The sequence below is a fragment of the Bidens hawaiensis genome, unplaced genomic scaffold (genome assembly GCF_021521415.1).
Source record: "Bidens hawaiensis isolate Kalapana, Puna unplaced genomic scaffold, B.hawaiensis_p1.1 tig00006397_1, whole genome shotgun sequence".
NCBI lineage: Eukaryota > Viridiplantae > Streptophyta > Magnoliopsida > Asterales > Asteraceae > Bidens > Bidens hawaiensis.
Genome location: NW_027491434.1, coordinates 117,673 through 124,262, shown reverse-complemented (window position 1 = coordinate 124,262; position 6,590 = coordinate 117,673).

Sequence of the window (6,590 nt, the reverse complement as noted above, 5' to 3'; positions counted from 1 at the left end):
CTTCTTTATAAGAAGGTGGATACCTTCCCCATCATAACGCGTTTTGGGCGCTTAATGGTAGTGGATGAGAGAAGAACTACACAGTTAAGCGTGCTCAGGTGGAAGTAGTTTCAGGATGGGAGACCTCCTGGGAAGTCTTCACCCGAGCAACCAAAAGCAAATCCGTGAGGCGATGGTGGTACGTCCCGGCCAAAATGACAACATTATGGTGTGGCGGTAGCTGGGCTGTTACAGATGGTATCAGAGCCAAGGCCGGGCCGGCGGTGCCAGGTCCCGCGAGGACGCTGGACCCCTTAACGGGGGTGGATTGTGACATCCCACATCGGTTGGGGAGGAGAACTAAGTCTTCTTTATAAGGAGGTGGATACCTTCCCCATCATAACGCATTTTGGGCGCTTAATGATAGTGGACGAGAGGAGAGCTCCATAGTTAAGTGTGCACAGGTGGAAGTAGTATCAGGATGGGTGACCTCCTGGGAAGTCTTCACATGGGCAACCAAAAGCAAATCCGTGAGGCGATGGTGGTACGTCCCGGCCAAAGCGGATAATATTATGGTGCAGCGGTAGCTGGGCTGTTACAGTCTAGCTTTTTATAGAGAGAATATGGCATAAGATTTATGCTAGCACCTAAATCGGCCAACGCGTAGCTCTCAGTCGAGCTGCCAAACAAACACGGAATCTTGAAGTGTCCCGGGTCTGCTAATTTCTCTGGCAGCTTGTTCTGGACTACCGCGGAGCACCCTTCATTTAGACATACCGTCGAAAGCCCCTCCAGCTTCTTCTTGTTCGAAAGAAGATATTTTAAGAATTCGGCATATTTGGGCATATGCTGGAGTGCTTCGACAAACGGAAGATTGATTTTTAGCTGTTTAAACATGTCCAAGAAATGTCCATATTCCTCCACATACTTCTGCCGCAGAAGACGAGCAGGATACAAAACTCGAGTAAGATCGACTTCGGGACTCTTCTTCTGTTCAATCTTCATTTCAGCAACCTTCACCGTGGGAGACTCACCGCTTGACGCGGTACTTCCTAGGGCTCGCCACTCATGCGTCCTCACAGGATCCTCCATCTCTATCATTCCATGCAATAAAATCTTCCTTTCCTTTCCATCTTATGTGCTCCCGTTTAGCTCCTTTAAGCTCCGCACACCTGTAATTGCAAACACACACAAAGTAAACGTTTTTCCGGCATATAAACTCACAAAACAAGTGCTATAAATCATTTAATACACGGTATTTCACCCACGCATCACTTTCCCACACTTATCCTTTTTCGTCCTGAAAAAAGAAATACAATGAAACAGAACCAGAAACTGTTATTATTAAATAATCAACTTATTTTAAGTATCAACAAATAACACAAAAACCGCGATTGCCAATATTGCTATCCACCTAAACCCATGCCCGAATACTTACGGGGGCAAATAAGGCGTGACAATTTATTAGGTTATATGGTTAAATGGAACCCACACATCGAAGCCTTGATGCCGCCTTACCATGCTTCATTATGGTTTTACTGAGCCAGACCACCCCAACTTGACTTGAACCTTAGAGTCAGATGATCAAAATTATGCACAACCATATGTACCATTTAAAGCCCATATGCAATAGCTAAAACAATCCTGGATATTTTATAGAACCAAAACCTAAACTTAAGCGTCAAAATCTTCCAGAATGGCCATTAGATATGATTAAGGTACAATTATGTTACCAACTAGCAAATAGCCCCCACTACATGGTATACCCCCATTATCAAGCAATACCCCAAAGCCCATCTCTAGGGGTGAGTATGCACGAATTCATCTGTGGGGCTTACATGTGACGTGTCCTGTGTGGTCCGTTTCTTAATGGTAATGAGACGCGAGCACGGGGACCCCACATGACTAATAGCGTGGATGATCAAGTCAGTAGTGTAATTGTACTTTGAAAGCACGTAATGATCATGTTTAATGACTTATAAGTGGCTGATAAACTGCGGGTTTGCTCTTTGAGCTCTTTTAATATTCATAAATCCACTTAGGAGATGTGAATACCCAGATGATATACTGCATAAAGACCCCTGGTGTCCGAACCCTAGAGCATCCCATCAATACAGGATTTAAGGTTATAAAACCATACACCTATGAAGCATTAACCACTTAAACTAGAAGTTTTTTGCGTTATGTTTATATCACAAGCCAGCTAGCATACTCTAACGTTAAGCCTATCCAAGCATTGTTCAGTAGTCTATTCATATTTTAAAAATTTCTTTTGGTGGTCAAATCTAACAAAAAGGATTGAGTATGGCCCGACCTTTCATCCCAGTCCTTACACAGGCTTAGCTAAACAAACAAAACCCAAAATTTTTTCCCACCAAAATTAAGCAATTAGAGGTTCAATTATGTCAACAACCAAACCGCCCTTTCATTCTTAAGGCTGAGCCTACAGGCACATCCCAAGTTAAGTGTGTTACTATTCTATTATTAGTATTATTATTATTATTTTATTTATTTATTTATTTTTTATTATTTGTATTTTATTTTATTTATTTATTTTTTTCCTTACAGTTCCATTTTTTCTATCATTTTTCATTGCTTATAAGTATAACAATTTCGGGACTTTCAAACGAAACCCCGCATCCCCACACTTAAACATTACATCGTCCCCAATGTAAGCTACCATCAAAGCATAAGTGAGGCATCTAGAAAATCCTACCCGATTACCCATAAAAACGACACTAAACCCACAAGAGACCATACACAAAAGATAAAAAATTCAACATCACCTTCGACCACACATAGTCACAAACAAACAAACATGCCAACAAGTTTCACGCCACCTCCCAACTGCCTAAACACATAAAACAAAAAAAAAACAAATTGTTCAACACAAACATAGAGATAAGGAGAGACACATGGACCTGATCATACATGTACTGAAACTCATTACTCCAACCCCCATAACTGTCAGGCCTCGAATTGTGAAGCCATTCGGAATGATGCGCATCATCCTGAAACATCACATGCGGATCCTGGACTGGAATAAAATGTGGCTGCTCAAACACATCACCCGCTTGACTACTCTAAACACCACCACGTGGTGCTGCCCCACTACTGACTTCGCCAACCATCGGCTCATACACTTATTCCACAACAGCATCACCAACACTATTCTTCAAAGCTTTCAACAGCGTCTCGGTATCCAAATATTTCAAAATCACATACTGCTCTGTTCGCTCGATCTCCCACCCCTCCTTCTCCATTTGGTCCATCGAAAAAGGAGTATGGATTTTTTCAAACGTCGGTGTATCCTCCACGATGGCACCTTTCATTTTCAGCAAAGCCGTTATCAGCTGGTAATGTGGGATGATCAGTTTCTTCTTTGATTGACAAGCCTCCCAAATATTCATCATGACCAAATACCGGAGGGAAATTTTCGGTCTCCCCTTCATTAGCGCATACAAAATAGGGATTTCCCACTTCCGCACACTTGTTCGATCCCCCATACGTGCATAACATTGGTGATCACCAAACTCAACAATAACCTCACCTGTCCCCTCAGATTATTCCTCAACAACTGGTGACCCATCCCTGGTTTAAACAATTCTGCCTTCATCATTTCATATGTGGGGTGTTTGTCGGGCTGTCGGTAAAGATCGGCTTCCGTTGGGTAGATGTATTCCCCTGATGGCCGCGAATCAAACTGTGCAATACGGCGAAGACTGTCCATTGACATCACAACCTCCTTACGGTTAACCGTTCCTATCAACCGCATCGTTTTCGGTGGATTATTACCCCAATCCAATCTCAAAGTCGATACCCACTCCTGAATACTCTTCATATACAAAACCCTGGTTTCACCATCGTAGCATTTCAACGCAGCTTCCCATCCTTGATTCTTAAACATACTGACAATCCCGAATGGTTTCATGTCACTAACATCAACTTTCTTCTCACAAATAAACCCCAAATTCTTCGCATGCAACTTATTCAGCTCATCATTAAATAGCTCTGCCTGCCACCAAGGGTCAATTGCTGACAATGGACCTCCTTTCTAGGTTGGCTTAAGAGGAGGTGCTATGCCTTCATCTTCGTACGGTTCCTCCATCGGATCATGGTCCTCATCATCATCCCTTAAAAGTAGCCTCCGTTTCGGCAGTGGAGGCTCTAGTGCAGCCGAAGAAGCGCTTGCTTTACCTTTGTTTTGTGGTGGATTCTTACGGGTATCACCTGTCTTTCCCATCCTACACACAACGTAACAAATAAAATGCATTAACCGAGGTTCTCTTTATGAGAAACACCAACCCAAAATTTCCCCACACTTGTCGTTGGTCATGCCCATGTGTTACCCCCGTTACCAATTAAGTTCCAAAGATCTATGATTATGAACATATCCTTTTTGTTACCAAACTTTTGTTTACTCGTTAAATTACCCTTTTACAACTATCAAACCATGATGACAATCACACCGATCAATGACCCATGAAACAAGTATACTAGCCCCTAATAATAACCAATATCCACAAGATGTAGAATACAACCATAAACCAACCCAGAAGCCATATACCCAACCAAGTACATTCACCAAAGAACTAATAACAACATACCTCAACCAATCATCAATAAAATAATAATCAACATACCTTGAATGTTGTAACAAGTCCTTACACACTTCAATTACTAAAATACAGCAAGAAACACGAAAAAACCCAACTTGGACTTCTAGGGTTCGTCACCCTTCACCACGAATCCGGCGAAAAACAGAGAGGAATTGAAGGAAACCGACACCACAATTGAATTCCTCACAAAAAACCAGTAAGATTAGAGCCTGGAATCGAAAGATTTGATGGAGAAGTGAAGGAGTTAGGGTGGTATGGGAAGATGATTATGGTGGAAGAGAAGAGAAGAAGAAGAATAAAAGAAGAAGATGGAAGGAGAATGGGTTGGTAATTTATGTGGTGTAGGTTAATTAAAATTATTTTTTTATTTTATTATTTTTTTAAAATTTTTTGACCTGTTGACCTCATCGCGGACCTGAGTCAACCGTAAGCTACCATCAGTAACCGTAGCCTACGGTCAATTGTCCACCGTAACACAGACTCATTCACCGTAGCTTACGGTGACACCGTAAGCTGCGGTCTGACTACCGTAAGCTACGGTGGTCACAGGTAAATTTTTTTTTTAATTTATTTATTTATTTATTTATTTTTTAATAATACATATACTTAACAAACCCGGGTTGCCTCCCGAGAAGCACTGTGTTTATCGTCTACAGCCTGACGTTACCTGGCCCTTAGCTTACGTTTGAATATGTCGGTGCACTCGCTATAAAGCTCACCACCGACTCATGTATGCTCTTATTTAAATCCGCGTCTTCCAAGTATGGTTTTAATCGATGCCCGTTCACCACCTGTCTTAAATGATCGTCGAAATCTTCAATTTTAACCTCACCGAACTTACCGACACACTTAACCTGGTATGGTCCCAACCACTTGCTCTTCAACTTACCTGGAAACAGCTTTGCTCTCGAATTGTATAAGCAGACCCTTTGACCTTCTTCAAATTCCTTCCGCTTAATCTTTGCATCGTGTACTCGCTTCATCCTATCTTTATATGCTAAAGCACACTCATACGCTTCATCTCTAAGCTCCTCCAACTCGCAGATATTCAACTTACGTTCCTTACCTGCACACTCATAATCCAAATTAACATTCTTCACGGCCCATAATGCCCGATGAGCAAGCTCTACGGGTAAATGGCAACCCTTTCCATAAACCAACCGATAGGGGGTGGTGCTGATAGGCGTTTTGAAAGCTGTTCGGTAGGCCTATAAAGCATCATTTAACTTTGTAGACCAATCTTTTCGATCGGGCCTCACCGTCTATTGTAAAATTTCCTTAATTTTCCTATTGGACACCTCCACCTGACCACTCGTTTGAGGATGGTATGGTGTGGCTATTCGGTGGTTTACGCCATTCCGTTTAAGTAGTTTTCCAAAGTTAAAGTTTTTAAAATGTGATCCCCCATCACTTATTATAATGCGGGGACACCAAATCTAGAAAATATGTTCATTTGGACAAACTTACAAACAACGGCATGGTCATTTGTTTTGGTGGCGATTGCTTCGACCCATTTTGAAACATAATAAACCGCCACCAAAATGTAATAATTCCCGAAGGAATTTGGAAACGGGCCCATAAAGTCAATCCCCCAAACATCAAAGATGTCAACTACGAGGATTGGTTGCATGGGCATCTCGTTTCTCTTGGAAATGCTACCCAACTGTTGACATCTAACACAGTTTTTAGCATATTCCGCTGAATCTTTGAAAATAGTGGGCCAATAAAAACCACATGCTAAAATCTTATAACCAGTTTTCTGCCTACTGAAATGGCAACCACATGCGAGTGAATGCGCGTGTGACAAAACACTCCGGATCTCCTCATCTGGAATACATCTTCGAAACACTTGATCCGCCCCGATCTTGAACAAGTCTGGGTCCTCCCATACGTACTGCTTCACTTTGGCCATGAATTGGTGCTTCTTTTTCTTCAGCCAAAAATCTGGAATTGTACCTGCAACAAGAAAATTAAGGATGTCAGCGTACCATG